The following is a 20664-nucleotide window of genomic DNA, read 5'->3' as shown; positions in this document are numbered from 1 at the left end:
TTAGCCAGCAACCAGCCAGGCAGAGACGTTAGCTCTCAGAACGATTAGCCACGTTAGTTAGCCAGCAACCAGCCAGGTACCGACGTTAGCTCTCAGAACGATTAGCCAGTTAGTTAGCCAGCAACCAGCCAGGTACCGACGTTAGCTCTCAGAACGATTAGCCACGTTAGTTAGCCAGCAACCAGCCAGGTACTGACGTTAGCTCTCAGAACGATTAGCCACGTTAGTTAGCCAGCAACCAGCCAGGTACTGACGTTAGCTCTCAGAACGATTAGCCACGTTAGTTAGCCAGCAACCAGCCAGGTACCGACGTTAGCTCTCAGAACGATTAGCCACGTTAGTTAGCCAGCAACCAGCCAGGTACCGACGTTAGCTCTCAGAACGATTAGCCACGTTAGTTAGCCAGCAACCAGCCAGGTACCGACGTTAGCTCTCAGAACGATTAGCCACGTTAGTTAGCCAGCAACCAGCCAGGTACCGACGTTAGCTCTCAGAACGATTAGCCACGTTAGTTAGCCAGCAACCAGCCAGGTACCGACGTTAGCTCTCAGAACGATTAGCCACGTTAGTTAGCCAGCAACCAGCCAGGCAGAGACGTTAGCTCTCAGAACGATTAGCCAGTTAGTTAGCCAGCAACCAGCCAGGTACCGACGTTAGCTCTCAGAACGATTAGCCACGTAACCCTCTGCTGGCGCGTGCTGTGCACTACAATCAACTCCGTGTCTGTAATAGCAGTCTGTGACGTCACGGTATTGAGAATAATACCGGCGGGATCTCGAAATATCCTGGTATACCCTAATACCGTCATACCGCCCAAGCCTAGTCTAGAGCGTGGAACTCTAAACCTCCTCCCAGAGGGCAGTAGCTCAGGCCAGGTACACTACACACACACACTGGAAAAAGTTCAGAAACTAGCGAACATAGAAAAATAAGCCGGCATCTGGCTGCATTTCAACAATATAGAATTAAATGAATGAATGTGGATGAGAGCCTTGACATTAAGTGGCTGTGGGGTAATGTTGTCAAAAATATCGAAAAATCGATACATATAGATTCTGAATATTTTAAACGGTTTCAATACTCATTTCCCGAAATATCGATATTTAATTATTCAAAAAAAAGTAATTTTTTTTGTATAAGGAAGTTGCATTGTTCATTTCAATACCTGTAATAGTACAGTAGTCCACACACGCACGTGCATTCAGTTAAGTCGGAATATGACTGTAATACAAACAGTTCAGTTTGTCAGGTAGATGCAACACAGATTACAGTGTTTACATCCGTCTGCTTGAGAAAATACCATGTTCTGCAATAAAAATGATTGAAGTGAGATGTAGTTATTTTTAAATGTGTGATCTAAAGATAAACAAAGGGTTTTAAAAGTGTTATATTTATCTTCTCTTATAGTACCAGAGAGAAGCTGAGGAGAATCAACCAGCAACAAAGAAAAATTTATAAAAAAATATATATATATTTTTTTAACATTTTAAGATTGAACCTTTTTCCCTGTGGTATCGAAAATGGTATCGAATATCGATACTTTTCAAGGTATCGTATCGAAGTTCAAAATTCCAGTATTGTGACAACACTACTGTGGGGGTGCTTGAGACATGATCCAATAGACTTGTATACGCCAGAGTCTCCTGAACACGGAGCGACCAATCCCAAGACGATCTGCACTTTCTCGCCAGAGCAATGGTCACTTTTCTGGACCTACTCCCGAACTACGCATGCGCAGATTGCCCACAGAGTCTCTGGATTTCTAGGTTTTCATCAATCTGCGCATGAGGAGTTCGGGAGTAGGTCCGGAAAAGTGACTATAGCTCGGCCAAGAAAGTGCCGATCGACTTGGGATTGGTCGCTCCGTGTTCAGGAGACTCAGGCGTATAAAAGTCTATTGAATCATGTCTCCAGCCCCCCCCCCCCCACAGCCGTAGCTACAACCACTTAATGTCAAGGCTCTCATCCACATTCATTAATTTTCTCCCCCCGCTCTCTCTCCCATGATTTCAGAATACCGGGAGTGTTGCGGTGGTCTATATCACTTCCTGATCAGTCACGTGGTACCGGTGGAGCGTGAGTCTTCGAACGTCTTCCTGCATTTACTCCATAAACGCTTTGTGTGTTTACAGTGTAAAGATTCTCTGTAGCAGAACTCTACTGGACCATGACTTCACATTTGGATCAAAACGTTCTTCCTGAGAAAACAGACATGGACACCACAACATCTGTAAGTACAATTATGTTTACATTTGTTTTCCTCTCTTGTCGCTCCTTCCTTGCAGCAGCGGCACTCGAAAGGAGCCTTGAAGTTGTACAATCCCAAAACAAATGCCAAATGTTTTACATTTGTAGTACTTTACCATCTCCATGGTCAACTTACTCCTAGCATCTGCAGCGACATAATTCTCGTAACATATTACATTTCTCCTGATACCGGAAGCTACCTCTGTTCGCTATATCGTAGCTGTAGTTTAAAGTTGAACGTTTTTATTTATTTATCACATATAAGGTACAAGTACATTATAGTGAAATGCTTGGCTCCGTATGGGCCCCCTGAGATTGTGCTTCATACAGTAAAAAAAGTTAAAATTAACAAAATCAAGCACAATTTCGATGGAGCCCAGAGAGAGGCGGGACAGCGCCATCTTGTTGATGTTCATTGTCAATGAATTGGTCGTAAAGGATAATAGAGAATAGTGTTTTCTTTTTCTTGTCCTTTTTTGATACGTGAATGACGATTGACAATATGGATGTATTGTTTAGCCTAAGAGTAGCGTATTGGTAATTTTATTTGTAATTTTTATCAGATCAACATATTAGCATTAATTATATCTAAATAACTGTTAGTTCTGTCATAGAATACATGTATTCAGACCTATACAACTGCATATACACAGAATTAGTGCTGGGTGATATGGCCTAAATTTGATATCAAGATTTTTGTATGCATAATGTCGATATTCCATATGACTAATATGTTCAATCACCTGAAGATAAAGCATGTTATAGAGTACGATGAATGTATCAAGCTAAAGGGAGCTGCGACTCCCGCCACTCCTGTAACTTCAGCCAGGTACCATCCGCAAATTTCGGCAATGGAAAACCGAAAAGGCAGAGTAGAGTAGAGTAAGTACCATGCAGTGGAAAAGCGCCACAACATAATCTCAGCTTCTCCCGTTATGAGAGGACGAGTACCAAATGGAGAGAGCAGGGGAGGAAACTAACTTTTTGGCTTACCAGCCAACTGGCGAGTATCTGATTTTTTTTTACCAGACAAACTGATTTTTTACCAGCCAAAAAAAATCGCTAATTGTGATAATTACTTCTTTGTACGTCTTCGTCTAAATTGATTTTCAATCATAGTAAAAATCACACGTGTCTCTACTCTTTAAAATATTTATTAGCATAAAACATTAATAACAGTCTCTACTCTTCACAATATTAGCATACAACATGTATTAATCACACTGTCTCTACTCTTCAAAATATTAGGATATCACATATTAACATGAAAGAGGGAACTATTCTGGACTGGGTTGGGCTGAACTAGGCAGTGAAAGATGCTGGGCTGGGCTGGACTAGGTTGGACTGGGTTGGGCTGGTCTAGGTTGGACTGAGTTGGGCAGTGAAAGAACCAAGCATTTCACTGTAATGTAATAGCTAAATAAAACAACTTGACTTGTTACATTTGCACTCTGCTTGTATGCCAAATGTATTCTGGTTGTACTGTACTTGTGCTGTAAGATGACAATACATTGGAACCGAATCGACAACGCTAGGGGTTCAGCAGGTGTATTCTGAATGCCAAGTATGACAACATCACCGTTGTGAAGGGCATATGGGCGAGTGGTGATATGGGGGGAAACCCGGTAATAATAAAATGTCACTCGGCTGCATTTAAGCAAAGCCGCTCAGTATAGTCCACTATGTTGAACGCGCGTTATGGTAGCTTGTTACATGCTAGGTAGCTAGCCGGCTAATGCTGGTTGACTTGTCATTCTCATCCGACTCGAAGGAGACGTGTCGTGTGCTGTTGTTCGCCCCCATGTCAGACCGCACTGATATCCGAAAGCGACGACTCTACATGCAATTATTTTCATCCACTGATGTGTTTTTGTCTAAGTTTGTCTACGTTGTCAAGCCGGTGGCAGGAGTCTGTAGGTCCGCGCGCAGTGATCTGTCCACTTCCCCTAGATGGGCGGCATCTTCTAGAAAATGAGTGTTCATTGGAGGAGCTTAGAGCGCATGTGTACAACGATGATGTTCATTGGTTATGGTTGGATTATTATGAGGCGCAAATGGGAGGAATCAAGGGGGGAGTCAGAGTTCGGCTTGTGCCAGTGAGCGAATCAGCAGATTGCAGAATGATTTTTTTGTTTTGTTTTGTAATTACTAGTACTCGCCAGACTGGCGAGTGCTCTTCATGAATTACTCGCCAAACGTAAAAAATACTCGCATTTGGCAAGTAAAGTGGCCTAATTTCTAGGGATGCCCCGATCGATCGGCCACCGATCGTTATCGGCCGATAATCAGTATAAATATGCGATCGGGGAATTCCGATAATTAGTCATATTCGCCGATCGCGGAAACTGATCAAGTGGATATCTCACTCGCTTGTCTCAGACGCACAGGACCTGCAAACTGCTCCTCCTCCCTAGCCCCGCCCGTACCCGTGTAGAGTTTGTAAACACAGAGGAGGCGGACCTCCTCTGCTGAGTCTAGATAGTGCATTCGACCTGAGCTAACGTTAGCTACCTAGCTATCGTTACTGTTTAAACAAAATTACCCAGTAAACTATTCACTTTTAGTAGGCATTGTCTAACGGTATTTAGCCGGCTAGCTACTGATAGCTCCGGATATCAACAAATGCCCCAGGAAGTCTAGTAGCCCATGTTGATATCTCCGTTAGCTTGCGTCAGCTGACGTTAGTTCACGGTTCAAAACGAAATGTCCGATTGAACTAAATAGTTGTCTTAACGTCATCTAGCCGGCTAGCAGTAGCTACAGATAGCTCCTGATATCAATGTCTTATAACATTGATTGAATGCGTATTCGAGCTGAGGGCTTGCTGAATGTGAAATGACCAAAGCATAACGTTACCAAGGCAATAGGGTCCCGCTGCAGCGCCGGAGAATCCTTTTTGGAGCTAGGGCTACTAGAGTACACACAGACAGTGGAGCTGTTTGCAGATAGCGAGCATTTTGACTTGTTGCGTGGTGGCGATGTCTTGCAGATAATACAAGTACAAGTCTAATTATATAATATATATATTTTATAAAAAAAAAAAAAAAAACACTATATAAAATAATTTTTAATTTCTTTTTAATCAAAAACGATCGGTATCGGATCGGTATCGGCCGATATGGCTCACGACGATCGGTGATCGGTATCGGTGGCAAAAAACGTGATCGGGGCATCCCTACTAATTTCCTCCCCTGGGAGAGAGATAACATCAGCAATCTCGTTCCATGTAGCCAATAACATGATTCCCATATATACAGTGGAAAAATAAGGATTCCGAAAACGAATTAGGTTTAAACTTTACAGCACTGACAAAGTTGAACAAAGTGCTGTACAAGTCCTACAACATAAAAAAAAATAAAAAATGTTGTTCCGCTGTGCCACACAGTCATGTGTGTACAGGGAGTAGAGGAGGGGACTCAGAACACAGCCCTGGGGGGGCCCTATGTTGAGAGTGATGGATGAGGAGGTGCAGTTGCCTGCTCTCACCACCTGGGGTCTGCCCGTCAGGAAGTCCAAGACTCACTGGCAGAGGTCATAGTTCAAGCCCATGTCCCTGAGCTTGGCTATGAGTTTGGAGGGGATTATGGTATTGAATGCTGAGCTGTAGTCGATGAACAGCATTCTCACATAGTTCCCCTGCCTCTTGTCCAGGTGTGATGCTGCTGTGTGCAGCACATGGGCAATGGCGTCCTCCGTAGACCTGTTGGGGCGGTATGCAAATTGCAGGGGGTCCAGGTCAGGGTACAAATTAGTCACACGCCCACCGCCACAGGCTTGTAGATTTAATGTTTGGCCGTCATAAATTAAGGCCTGGGCGCCATCTGGCGGCCAACAAAGTCCACTGCATGCGTCGGCTAGAGCTGCCGCGATCGCTGTTGCATCACGCTCACCGCAGAGTTAGGCTGAATACCGCGTCACCGCTGTTTTTTATCATAATAATAAAGTTGGCTTGCGGCTCTGCAGATATACCCTACTCGGTTCCAAGCGACCCTATTGGTCCAGCCTGGCTCTGCGGCTCTGCAGATACCCCCTACTCGACGCGTCACACTTTGTAGCCTCTGAACGAAAACAGAACGCCGCGCCGCCATCTTTACTGCCTCGCTAAGGATGCATTTCATTCAGGATTTGTTTGCGACAGAACCAAGTGCAATAAACAAAAAAGAATGGATTCACTGTGTATTCTGCCTTATTTATTGATGAAACAAAACCGACATCAACCCAATTTACCACCGAGCGGAGAGTTTAGTGTCACAACAAGATCGCTGATGTGTTAAGTTTGTTGTTGTTATTAGCCTAATACTACAGTCAGCCGATATAGAGAGGTAACGTTAAACCCGGGTTTGCTTGGTAGAATACACAATGAGAGGTAACGTTAGCGTTGGCAGAATAGACGCAACGAGAGTCTGGTTAATGTTGTTATTGATTGATTGATTGAAACTGTGTTAAACTCTGGCTTGCTGCAAGCCCTCGGACATTATGCCCACGGAGCTTTCAGTGTACACAAGCGAGCGGCGGCGGCCCCGCCTGCATCCCCATTCCCCACACGGAGACAAACGGAGTAGTAGTACCTGGCTGCAGTGGAAAAGGAACGAAGTACCAGGTGCCTAAAGCGGGTCGAGTCGAGTAGGTACTATGCAGTGGAAAAGCGCCATTAGACTAGAGGCAGGCTATAAGAGTAGACTACTAAAAAAAAAAAAATGCATTCAAACCTTTTTTTTTTTTTGTGCGCACTGTGCGGTAATTAGAGTATTATATAGTAATAATAACACATGGCGATATACTAAAAAGCTATTTATAATTTTTGGCTGGTAAAACATCTGGATGGCTGGTAGTTTTTAAAATCTACCAGCCAAATGGCTGGTAAGTCAAAAAGTTAAGTTTGTTCCCTGGTCCAGGTTGATGGGGAGGGAGGAGCAGATGTAGCCCTTTACTAGCTTCTCAAAGCACTTCATGGCTATGGAGGTGAGAGCTACAGGGCGGTAGTCGTTGAGGCAAGCAGGCTTTGATTTTTTGGGTACAGGGATAATAGTGGACTTCTTCAGACAGGTGGGCATGACAGCCTGTTCTAAGGACAGGTTAAATATTATGTCGGTGAATACCGGGGCCAGTTGGTCGGCACAGACTTTTAGGACGCGGCCGGGGATACCGTCCAGTCCTGCTGCCTTCCTGATATTCACTTTCTTAAAGGGGAACTATCTTATAAATGGCCTTTTTCAGTGTTTAGCATTGTTTCCTAGCTATGTGGACTTCTCTAATTCTCATATTGGCGCATTCTTCCAATTCTCCTCTCACAATATTCACCCTCACTGAACTGAGTCATCTGAAAATGTGCTGATCTGTGACGTCAGAGAGACTCAGCTGCATGATAGTGTGGCATCAGGCCACACAGTGGTTTAGGAGCCCAGCCTCAAAACGGCTCGAGATCTTGAGGTAGAAAAATGCTGTTTTTGAGGACTTGATTAGAAATACAAAACAATGAATTAAAAAAAATTATAATTACAGAGGTGTTCCATAAACTCACAGGAATTGTGTAAAAGTGCCCAAATAGTGAAAGAAATAGTAAAATAGTTCCCCTTTTAAAGGTCCTCCTCACCTCATGTTCTGTTACCCTGAACACAGAGTCTCCATCAGCAGTGTCCCCCCCCTCCATTACAGTGGATTGTAGGCTGGTGCTGTTATTCCCAGCCTCAAACCTCGCATAGAAGGTATTGAGATAATTTGCTAAGGAGATGTCACTGTTCAGCTTGAGGGAGGTGCCTTTGTAATTGTCATCGTTCTGAGGCCCTGCCACATAGCTCTAGAGTCAGCCTGTTCATATTGGAGTTCAATTTTATCCCTGTAGCGCCTCTTTGCTTCTATCACTGCCCTCCTCACGTTGCATCACGCCACCTTGTGGTCATTCATGAATTTGCGCTACGGTATGGATTTTGACTATACCTTGTGACCGGTAGACTAGAGCAGCTAGTCACAGCAGTAGCAATGACGTTAACGTTACTTGACGATTCACTCGACGTTTGCAGTGGTCGTTGCATAGTGTTTAATTGTACTGAGTTTTTCTCCACTTGCTCACGGACCTTGCCATATAGTTTTGGCATTTCAATTTGGCTAAGGAGGCTGAGAGGAGACTTGCTTTAGCACAGCAACGTGCTAACGTTAGCCGCTAAGCTAACGTTCTAACGTGACTCTGCGACACCAGTTCCATTAGTGAGGGAGGGGGGGGGGTATATTGACGAGGCTTGACAACAGAGGTTTAAAGATAACTTCACATTTATTTGGCTATTAGTTTCTTTATATCGCTTTATCCATCGGGGCTGCTCCCATTTCCAACTGTGTGTTGACAATCCTGGTGTGACATCATCAACTATGGCAAGTTAGGATGCTCAAACCTCAAACTCAAACCTATTACATCATGCTCTCTCTCTCTCTCTCTCTCTCTCTCTCTCTCTCTCTCTCTCTCTCTCTCTCTCTCTCTCTCTCTCTCTCTCTCTCTCCGTTGTCAAACATGTACACTTAAGTTATGTTGGAGTTGTATTGTGTTTGAGTTGTTTGAGGGAAAGAAACCTCCTGTCCTGCTGTAGTTTTCATTTTCACTTTGTGCCGCTTGATTTAATTGTATTTCATGAAAAAAGTGTTTTTCAGAGATGGAAGTAACTTGAGAAAAGGTTTTGCATTTTTCTATTGCAGTTTTGCACAATAAATGTTCTTAAAATACCTCTATGTGAAATATGTCCTAGTAATACAAGAGTACAGTAATAGCTGCCATACCAGTTTACCCCTTCAGAAGCATTTATATAGACAATATATTTTAAGATAAATGAATATACTGTAGGAATGCGGTAATGATAGCGAAGACGGAGTCGTGTTCCGATGCAAAAACACTATTTCATTACGCACTCTACTGTCGCACAAACAACCCTTCCATTCATCTTTCACTCGTCTCTCTTTAACTACGTCATCCCCCGCTAAGGGTCACGGGAGATGTAGTAAGCCTCACAATAGGCTAGAATGCCGTGAATTATGTCCCAGTAGCCACTACACGCGTCACCCCAGAATTCACAAGAACTGGCCCCAAAAAACGTCCAGGGGCTCTGACGACCCGCCCAAAACGATTCTGGTACCCATGGGCAGGCGCAGGAGACCAAGGCAGTGGTAAAGCAGTAGGCTGACACTTAACAGGCCTCGGACGGCAGGTCCGGGGGTCCGCCGTAGCTAGAGTAGGCATCGGGACTGCCCTACCAGGGGGGAGACCGCGGCGGGGCGGTTGGGCCAACTCAATGGGGCGGTCCAAATCCAGGTGAGCAGGCTTCAGGCGATCCACCGAGATCCGTTCTTCACAGGTGAGTGTACCCCTGGAGGGAGGAAGGGAGGGGTCCCACCAGATCCACATTGATGTGGTCAAAACGCCTCTCAGGGACATTGAACCGCTCCAACGGGGCCTTAACATGCCGATGGACCTTCGCGCGTTGGCATGCAGGTCTTGACCCAACCCCCAATGTCAACCTTCATCCTGGGCCAGACGAATTTTGCTGCCATTAGGCGCTGTGATGGTTTCCTGCCCGGGTGCGAGAGGCCATGGACAGCCTCGAAAACTTGTCGTCTCCATGCACATGGAACCACTGGCCTTGGCTGCGCCATAGATATATCACATAGCAGCGTTGTGCCATCATCAAAGAAGGGGACGTCCGCCAATTGGAGGCCAGTAACCGCCGTCCTGCATGCCTGGATGTCTGGGTCTGAAACCCGATCCGCAGCCATACGGGCGTAATCAATGCCCAGGTGGACAGCACCGATGACGGCCCGAGAGAGGCAGTCAGCCACGGGGTTGTCCTTCCCAGCCACATGCCGGATGTCGGTGGTGAACTCGGAGATGAAAGCCAGATGGCGTTGTTGCCTGGCAGACCACGGTTCCAACACCTTCGCCATAGCAAAAATCAATGGTTTATGGTCTACAAAAACAGTGAAAGGGCGAGCCTCCAGCAGGAAACGGAAATGTCTCACTGCCAAGTACAGGGCGAGGAGCTCACGGTCAAAGGTGCTGTACTTCTGTTCGCTGGAACGGAGTTGTTGCCAAATGCCCTTGACCAACTGCTCGTAAACTGCTCCAACAGCATAATCCGAGGCATCAGTTGTCAACGCCACGGGAGCTTCAGGCACAGGGTGCGTCAGCATGGTTGCGCTCGCAAGGGCCTCGGTATCCGAGAACGCCTTTGACATGTCGTCGGACCAGGCGATGGCATGCTTGGGAGTCTTGCCCTTGAGAGCCCCATACAGGGGGCGCATTAGGTGGGCAGCCTGAGGGATGAACTGATGATAGAAATTCACCATCCCCAGGAACTCCTGCAAGGCCCTAACCGTGGTAGGGGGTGGGAGCTGCAGCACCGCTTCCACCTTTACTGGTAATGGGACCGCCCCAGCAGTAGTGATGTGGTGGCCAAGGAAGTCCATGGCAGGCAGTCCAAACTGACACTTTGCTGGATTGATGATTAATCCATGCTCTCTGAGGCGACTGAAGAGGAGCCGGAGGTGTGTTAGGTGTTCTGCCTTGGATGTGCTGGCTACCAGAATATCGTCTAGGTAGACTAACACGAAAGACAGGTTGCGCAGCATGTCGTCCAATTACCTCTGAAAGGTCTGAGCAGCATTTTTTAGGCCAAAAGGCATCCTCAGAAATTCAAAGAGTCCGAATGGGGTTATAACTGCCGTCTTGGGGATGTCCTGAGGGCTAACCGGCACCTGGTGGTATCCGTTCACCAGATCCACCTTAGAAAAAACAGGCGCGCCAGCAAGGTGGGCTGAAAAATCGTGTATGTGTGGAACCGGGTAACGATCAGGTGTAGTGGCGTCATTAAGGTGCCGGTAGTCGCCACACAGACGCCAGCCGCCGTTAGCCTTTGGAACGAGATGGAGAGGCGAGGCCCAAGGACTGTCGGAACGACAAATGTTGCCCAGTGCCTTCATGGAGGCAAACTCATTCTTAGCGATGGTGAGCTTGTGTGGGTCGAGACGACGAGCCCTAGCATGTACTGGGGGGCCTTCCGTGGAGATGTAATGAACGACTCCATGCTTAGTGGCAGCGGACGAGAAGGTGGGTGTTGTGATGTCCGAGAACTCCAACAGGAGGCGGGAGAAATCATCAGCGGGCGCGACGGCGCTGGACAGTGTCATTGTGGCCGTGTCACTGCGCTCACATGCCAAGGAGCCGAACGTCTCAGCATTGACGAGCCAGCATTTCCCCACGTCTACCAAGAGACTGTTGGCGCAGAGAAAGTCAGCGCCTAGGAGGGGAGTGGACACCTTGGCCAACACGAAATCCCAGGTGAAACGCTGGTCAGCAAAACATAATGCCACGGTGCATTTGCCAAATGTAGGGATCGCTGAGTGGAAGTCCTGAGTGGACGCCGGCAACACGCTCACCTGGGCGCGTGAATAGTAAAGGCAACCAACTTGCGTCTAGCCACGCCCCCGCGGCGCCGCGGCAGCATTATGCAGCCGTAATCCCCCCTCTTTTAACATCGACGACTAGCTCAACTGGTTCGCCGCTTTGCTGTGGATCCTGCGGTGCGTTGGTGACAAGTTCGATTCCCTTAAATTTTTTTTTTCTTTTTTACGTGCATTCTTTCGCCGGTTAAGTTTAGGCATGTTAAGTTTAGGCGCTGTTTCGGAGTTGGTTAGAGTTAAGGTTAGGCATTGTTTCGGAGTTGGTTAAGGTTAGAAGGGTTAAGTTTAGGCGCTGTTTCGGAGTTGGTTAAGGTTAGAGTTTGTCGCAGAGTGGCAATAGAATGCAGCCTATTTCCGCACTGCAGCGCTCTCGCGGTCACATGGGCGTAGTGGCCAATCAGAGAAACGCTGAACACAAGTCGGTTGCCTAAAATGTTCACGCCACCTGGGCACCCGTGTCACATAAAAAACGGCGGCCGGAGAGTGAGTCGGTGACGTACAGCAAGCCTGCAGGATGGCAACACTCACGGCTGCTAATGAGTGGCAGCCAGTGCGTTTCCCGACCCACTGTAGTTACATGGTGGCAGACACTTCTTAGCTTTGTTCCCAAACTTTGCGTGTTAAAAACACAACCCCGACGACCTCACCCGGCGGGGCATAGCCACGGCAGAGAGAGTGGTTGGAACCCCTGCTCATCAATGGTGTAGGCTGATGCTGCCAAACACCTCTTCCCAGCTGAGAAAAATACATCTGCTTCTCTAGCTAGCTGGCGAAAGTCAGTTTTGATGGAATTAGCCATAGGTAAACGAACATAGTCTGGCAGCTGTTGCAGGAAAAGCTCTTTAAATAGAAAACATGGCCCATGGTCACCCAGCAAAGCTAACATGTGGTCCATCAGTTCAGAGGGCTTTGAGTCACCCAGTCCAGGTAGAGAGAGAAGCTGGCGAGCACGGTCAGATTCAGACGAAAGCCTCTTTAAGGTGTGTTTTTATAGCAACATATTTGTCATGTGTAGGTGGGTTTTCCAGCGAACTCGCCACTCGCCGCAGTTGAGTTCGTAAGGGCTGCTACCACATAGTAGTACTTGGTGGCATCCGCGGTAATATCCCTGAGAGCGAATTGGGCTTCGGCTTGCGCAAACCAAGCGTTGGCACTCTGCTCCCAAAACTTGGGCAGCTTGAGTGAAACGGCGTTCAAAGATCTGCGTTCTGTTGTTCAGTTGACATGTTCGATATAATGTCCGAAATACGTCCAAGAGAAAATCAGGGTCACCAATGTAGGAATGCGGTAATGATAGCGAAGACTGAGTCGTGTTCCGATGCAAAAACACTATTTTATTACGCACTATACTCTCGCACAAACAACCCTTCCATTCATCTTTCACTTGTCTCTCTCTTTAACACATTAACACTTTAATCGCCGATGACGTGTTTAGACGCCATTCCTCGCCATGCTCATTCTGCCGAAGACGCCGTAACTCGTCTTTGATATCAATCATTCAAAAATCTGTGATCGAAATCATATTTCTCCTCCGGAGACATGAGATGTACTGGTGAGCTCCACTCAACTGTCTAACGGTTCGAGAGCGCCATCTGGTGGCCGATCGGCCAAGAGGGAGGGGCGCGCCAAACAGGAAGTGCTCATCCATAATCCGTCCGGGCACTCGCGATCGGTAGCCGGATTCCATCTCAACACACTGGATAATCAATCGCTCGCCCTAACTCAATAAACAACGTTATTTGGACGTATATAGTATTATACAACCTGGAAATGGTTCATCAGGATCAACATCCCATAATCGAAAACTGTCTACTCCACGCTGATCGTCCAACGGCGCGAGGAAGATATGGTAAGATCCAGCGTTATTTTCTAACGTATTCTATACTAACTGATCTGATGATCATATGACCCACACTAGATGAATGGTATAACGTTGCCCACGGAATTATAAACGCCCCCTCACCCATCCGGTCAATATCAGATGATACGTAGTAACTTCTAGAAGTTCCTCCAGTTGAAATTTTTCATCTGGCAACGATCGCTACCAAACTGTATTTGATCATCAATATAATGCATTTGGAGCTATAAATCAAGTTCTGGAGGAAGCTGCAGAAAACGATAAAAACATACTTATACTTTAGACCATATTTTAGTATGAATATGTGAATGAAAAAGTATATCGTTGCTACACCCTGAACAGTGGATATAGGACATTGAATGGGCCATAATAATGGCAATTTAGCAATAGAATTAAAAAAGTTATAGCAATGCAAAGAAGGGGAACTTCTCCATAGACAAATAGAGCTGGCTAGGGATGGTAAATTATGAATTTGAACCATGGCGATCAAAGTGTTAACTGCCACGGAGTTTGCCCGTCTCATACCACTCTCTGCCACCACTCTAAGCCTATGGAGATGTTCACCTTCTTTGCAGGGCTATAACTTTCTAAATTGTATTGCTAAATTGACATTACTATGGCCCATTCAACATCGATTATCTATCGTTCAGGATGTAGGAACGTTATACTTTTTCATTCATAGATTCATACGAAAATACCGTCTAGAATATAAATATGTTTTTATCGTTTTCTGCAGTAATTCCTAGAACGTGAGTTATAGGCATAAACGCATATATAGATTATCAACTGCCGTTTGTTGCTGATACACGCTATATTAAAAATTTCAACTGTACATGATCCTAAACGTTATGACTGATCATGCACGGATGAATGGGGGGGGGTCGTTTATAATTCTGTGATAGTCAGTAAATGCTTTATGTAGTATGGGTGATATATTGATCAGAGCAGTTTGCATTAATAATAATAAACAAACACGCTGAAAATATCGTTACTGTCCTCTTACCGTTCGCCGATGAGACTGGAGGAAAAATATCCCACTTATTTGACGCGATCTACTAGATCCATTTCCGGTTTGTATAATAATAATAAACGCCCAAATCATATCGATTATTGAGTTATGGCAGCGATCCATATCCACGGATGTGTCTAGAGTCCCGCAACAATATGTTATTGCCGGACGCATTTACCAGATGCACCGAGATCACCAGAGATCCATTTCCGGTTGTAACTCGCAGATCATCCACCAGGCGGCAGTATTGAAGCGTTGCAGAGTTGTGCAGGCTCCCACTGTATCAGCCGAGGCTGGCTGAGGGAATTATGAATACCATGGCGAAACAATGAAATATGATCTCAATAACGTCGTACGCCGTGATCTGGCAGAATTAGCATGACCTTGAAACACGTTGTACGACGTTATTGGCGCCAGATGTGTTAACTACGTCATCCCCCGCTAAGGGTCACGGGAGATGTAGTAAACCTCACAAATCACAATAGGCTAGAATGCCGTGAATTATGTCCCAGTAGCCACTACAATACCGTGATATATACCGTTACCGTTTATGCTTCAAATTATACAGTGATATACATTTTAGACCAGTCCTACTTTAACCTATTGGTAAACAAACGTGTTGATTAAAATATACATTATAACTGCTGTTGTGACATGGTTATGATGTTTATTCTTGAAATACGTTTGGGAAAAAAACTATAATTATGTCAGACAGTCTGGCAAGCTTGATTTATGATGTGATGGCATTTGTCAATCTGTCTAGAGTAGACTGTCTGACAAGTATAATTTTTTTTCTCAAACGTATTCAAGTTATACGTTTATTATCATAACCATGTCACAACAGCAGTTATAATGTATGTTATCATCAATACATTAGTTTACTAACAGGTTAAAGTGTTATTCCATTTTTCGTTTTCGTTTTTCTGTTTAGTTCGTGAAAGTTGGCCATTTTGAAAAATGTACCGTCTGGAATTGTTATTTTTTTATTACTTCTGTATGAATTCTTTTAATATCTCTTATTACTCGGGATAATAAACCACAAAACGTAACGTTATTGGCATATATGGGAGCGCAGTTTGTCTCCCCTATTTCTAGCATGTAGCAACAATCAGATTTGAAATTCGTTTCAAAATGGCGGCACCCTGGCAAAAATTTAAAATCTACTGTACATACAGTAGATTTCATTATCTGTTCTTATGCACGCCTGGTGATACTAAATCCAAATTATACTCGGGCATTTGAAATATAAGATTTGGCACAATCCATAAATGTGCGAATTGGCTATAATAAGGTAATTTATAAGCCTGCTATTCTATAATAATATTTCAAATTGCATTGGACCGGATGGGAGAATTCAGTACTGTATCTACAAAACCTTCTGTTTAATCATCTTCCCTTTATTAATTTCCTTCGATTTTTTTGTACACATGATCTCAAGAAGGTACTGAATGAGATCAGTGGCAGTTTTTCATGTCTGGTCATTTTTAGCATGGTGTTATTCACTGTCTGATGCAAAGAAAAATAATAATTCATATTCTCCTTTGTTTCATCACAATTTAAGCAAGCCTAGTAATAGACACAATATTTCTGACACTGGGAATACATTCACTGAGGTCCATAGATGTCCCTAGATACCAAGAATATGCAAATGGGCCTTGTAGAAGTGGAGCAATATTCCATTTACTTAGGTATGTATTGTAGGCGGATTTTCAGAAAATAGGGCTCCGGGTTTAATAGATTAACTCTTTCAGCGCCGGCGGGTCTAGCCATCTTTGTTCCTACTGTGCCTAGCCATCTTTGTTCCTACTGCGCCACCGCTCTAAGAGATAGGGATGCGTGGCGGTGTTTGCAGGGCTATATCTATATTCTATATTATAGCTATGGAGACAATACTATGGCTCATTTGACATCAACCATCCATCGTTCAACATATGAAAAAGAATAAATGTTTTCATCTATAGGTTTGCGTGTTATACCATGGTGAATATTGTATAGTTTAGGAGTTATCCGGGCTAATTCCTGAAAAGCTGAGTTATAGGGCGCTACGTGAATTCTGCTATAAGTGTTGGCGTTTCTTGCCTGGACACGGTACTATTTGCAAATACAATTTATATAATAGGTATTATGTTTCATCATGAATGCATGAAAGGGGGTGGGGGGTCGTTTTTTGATGCTTTGATCGTCACCAACGGCATACGTTTTGGAGTATGTGATCGGGTGAACCGCTAGACTCGATCCAAAAACATATATATACGTTTATGGCGCTGAACGGTTGGCGAGCAAACGTGTATATATACGTGGTTGGCCGTGATTGAGTTAATTGCTCCCCAGAACTACACAAACTAGGAACAACAATGATATTGTTACAAGGACAGATACAACCACAATGTCATATTGCAGGCAACTGCATGTTCGGTTTTATTTTATTAATGTTGGCCAGTTTTAAATAACCACACTTGGAGCAGATTCACTTTTAAATCACATCAATAACTACATTTGGAGCATAACACTTGGGAGCATAACACTTTTTTTTTTAACTTGAGAAATACAAACTTAATGCAAAACACACAATCTGAACTCTTAATTGATGTACTTCTCTCTTCTCCAGGTACAATTGCTGCATTGCTCCCCAACAACAAGCAGAGATATGATTGAGTCAAGGCCTCACTGCTGTGACCAGTGTGGAAAGCGCTTCATCAAAAAGGCCGCTTTTCTAATACACCAGCGAATTCATACAGGAGAGAAGCTCTACCAATGTGACCAGTGTGCGATGAGCTTCAGAGACTCTGGAACCTTAAAGAAACACCAGCATCGTCATACAGGAGAGAAGCCCAAGCCCCACCACTGTGACCAGTGTGAGAAGAGCTTCATTACCTCTGGAAACTTAAAGATTCACCAGCGTTGTCATACAGGAGAGAAGCCCTACCACTGTGACCAGTGTGAGAAGAGCTTCAGTCAATCTGGAGTATTTAAGATTCACCAGCGCATTCATACAGGAGAGAAGCCCTACCACTGTGACCAGTGTGAGAAGAGCTTCATTACCGCTGGAAACTTAAAGAGTCACCAGCGCATTCATACTGGAGAGAAGCCCTACTACTGTGACCAGTGTGAGAAGAGCTTCAGTCAATCTGGAGAATTTAAGATTCACCAGCGCATTCATACAGGAGAGAAGCCCTACCGCTGTGACCAGTGTGAGAAGAGCTTCATTGGCTCTCGAAGCTTAAAGAAACACAAGCGTTGTCATACAGGAGAGAAGCCCAAGCCCCACCACTGTGACCAGTGTGAGAAGAGCTTCGGAGACTCTGGAAGATTAAAGATTCACAAGCGTTGTCATACAGGAGAGAAGCCCTACCACTGTGACCAGTGTGAGAAGAGCTTCGGAGACTCTGGAAGATTAAAGATTCACAAGCGTTGTCATACAGGAGAGAAGCCCTACCACTGTGACCAGTGTGAGAAGAGCTTCAGTAGAGATGACACTTTAAAGAATCACCAGCGCATTCATACAGGAGAGAAGCCTTTCCACTGTGCCTTCTGTGACAAGGGCTTCATTACCGCTGGAAGCTTAAAGGCTCACCAGTACATTCATATAGGAGAGAAGCCCTGCCACTGTGACCAGTGTGAGAAGAGCTTCATTAGCGCTGCAAGCTTAAAGGTTCACCAGCGTTGTCATACAGGAGAGAAGCCCTACCACTGTGACCAGTGTGAGAAGAGCTTCATTAGCGCTGCAAGCTTAAAGTTTCACCAGCGCATTCATACAGGAGAGAAGCCCTACCACTGTGACCAGTGTGAGAAGAGCTTCATTAGCTCTGGAAGCTTAAAGGTTCACCAGCGTTGTCATACAGGAGAGAAGCCCCACCACTGTGACCAGTGTGAGAAGAGCTTCAGTCAATCTGGAACCTTAAAGATTCACCAGCGCATTCATACTGGAGAGAAGCCCGAGAAGCCCTACTGCTGTGACCAGTGTGAGAAGAGCTTCATTAGCTCTGGAAGCTTAAAGATTCACCAGCGCATTCATACTGGAGAGAAGCCCTACCACTGTGACCAGTGTGAGAAGAGCTTCAGTCAATCTGGAGAATTTAAGATTCACCAGCGCATTCATATAGGAGAGAAGCCCTACCACTGTGACCAGTGTGAGAAGAGCTTCATTAAGTCTGGAAGCTTAAAGGTTCACCAGCGTTGTCATACAGGAGAGAAGCCCTACCACTGTGACCAGTGTGAGAAGAGCTTCAGAAACTCTGGAACCTTAACGATTCACCAGCGTTGTCATACAGGAGAGAAGCCCTACCGCTGTGACCAGTGTGAGAAGAGCTTCGTAGACTCTGGAAGCTTAAAGAGTCACCAGCGCATTCATACTGGAGAGAAGCCCTACCACTGTGACCAGTGTGAGAAGAGCTTCAGGCAATCTGGAGAATTTAAGAGTCACCAGCGCATTCATACAGGAGAGAAGCCCCACCACTGTGACCAGTGTGAGAAGAGCTTCAGAGACTCTGGAAGCTTAAAGAAACACCAGCGTTGTCATACAGGAGAGAAGCCCTACCGCTGTGACCAGTGTGAGAAGAGCTTCAGAGACTCTGGAAGCTTAAAGAGACATCAGCTGCTCATTCATACAGAAGAGAAGCATTAACACTTTGAATGCCGGCCGTGTTTTCCTTTTTACCCCCTTGAATGCCACCATCCACTCCAATGTTAACGTTAATATCACCTAATCTATGTTTTAAATTATGGCTATGTGTCTAATCTGCCCGTCGCTTATCAAAGACTCGTTTTCCAGTCAACATTGTCAAAGCAGATTTTTATCGCTTCATTTCCGTGTTCTACCATTCTGAAAAGCACTCGGTTTCATTGAAAAAAGAAGAGATTCCCTGATAATCGCCTTTTCCTGGAATATTCTAGAACGTTGTCATTTGTCGGCCTATTTATGAATCGTTTTCAAATAAACGCTAGATGATCGATAGTATATGTGTATGCATGCACGCTCGTGCCGCGCGCTGAAAATCGCTTCTCCTATTTCCTAACGGCGCGCACAGTGAAACAGCAATATCACATAATCACATAAAAGCTTATATATCCGTGAAAACGAGTCTGATTATCCTTAGACTTGTAACATAGATTCCTTACCTGAGATCAGATGGTATCCAAATGGATTATTCCAATTCCTGATCGCCATTTGAAAAAATCAATATTTTTATTGATTCACCGTGTATACAGTAAAACACATATTCCCCGCGGCTCTAAAACTCCAGCATGAAGCTGGTAGATGCAGGCTGCGTGAGTGAGAAGTAAAATGTGGAGTGCAGGTTTTTTTTTTCTCATTAATTTGCATTGAGTTCAATCCAAAAGGGTGATGTATACAGTAAAACACATATTCCCCGCGGCTCTGAAACTCCAGCATGAAGCTGGTAGATGCCGGCTGCGTGAGTGAGAAGTAAAATGTGGAGTGCAGGGTTTTTTTTTCTCATTAATTTGCATTGAGTTCAATCCAAAAGGGTGAATTACCACCTGGGAGACGATAGGGGCGCTTGTAGCTGAATTTCCAACGGTCGACTCGGTTGATGAAATATGATTTCAGATCGCAAAAAAAATAAAGAAAAAACGAATATTCTCGTGAGTGGGCATTCAACCCGCGGGGGGTAAACACGAGAACTCGTGGATGGCATTCAAAGTGTTAAAGACAGTGGAGGAAACATTGAATTTGATAAATTAAAGACATACCACCACATTCATATATGAGAGAAACCCTACCACTGTGACCAACATGGGAAGAGCTTCAGACATTCTCAAGACTTGATTTTAATAGAGGCCTTGCTCTCTAGTCCTCTCTTCCACCAATAGTTGTCTCTGTTCCAACATGGCTGCCTGTAAGCAGACACCCATAGGGCTCAAGGGGTGCTTAAGTCCAAAAATGCCCTTTTCTGGCTGGTAATTACATTTTTTGTAAATTGTCTATTGAAATTCTATCAAATATGCGCTAAATGTGGATGCAACAATACATTTTTAAGTTGCGTCCATCCCAACTATTCTTTGACATCTGTAAGCGTTGCAATAGGACTCTAGAAAATACTGAATGTGGTTTAGGAGGGGTGGCTCCTAGGTTGAGCTTGGCAGGAAGCAG

The 20664-nt window shown here is 44.9% G+C and overlaps 1 long non-coding RNA gene across 1 annotated transcript in view; it reads left to right on the top strand.

Annotated features, from left to right (window-relative positions):
- Positions 1-17295, top strand: part of LOC311238996 — a 34560-nt gene extending 17265 nt beyond the window's left edge. Inside the window, exons 2-3 of the long non-coding RNA XR_014620406.1 lie at positions 2133-2230; positions 17161-17295. This is a non-coding gene — a long non-coding RNA (uncharacterized lncRNA). The remainder of the gene's footprint in view (positions 1-2132; positions 2231-17160) is intronic.
- The last annotated feature ends 3369 nt before the right edge of the window (positions 17296-20664 follow it).

This window comes from Notolepis coatsorum, assembly GCF_963971535.1.
Source record: "Notolepis coatsorum genome assembly, chromosome: 1".
Lineage (NCBI taxonomy): Eukaryota > Metazoa > Chordata > Actinopteri > Aulopiformes > Paralepididae > Notolepis > Notolepis coatsorum.
The sequence above is the reverse complement of the archived record's forward strand: the minus strand, read 5'-3'. Positions and strand labels throughout refer to the sequence as shown.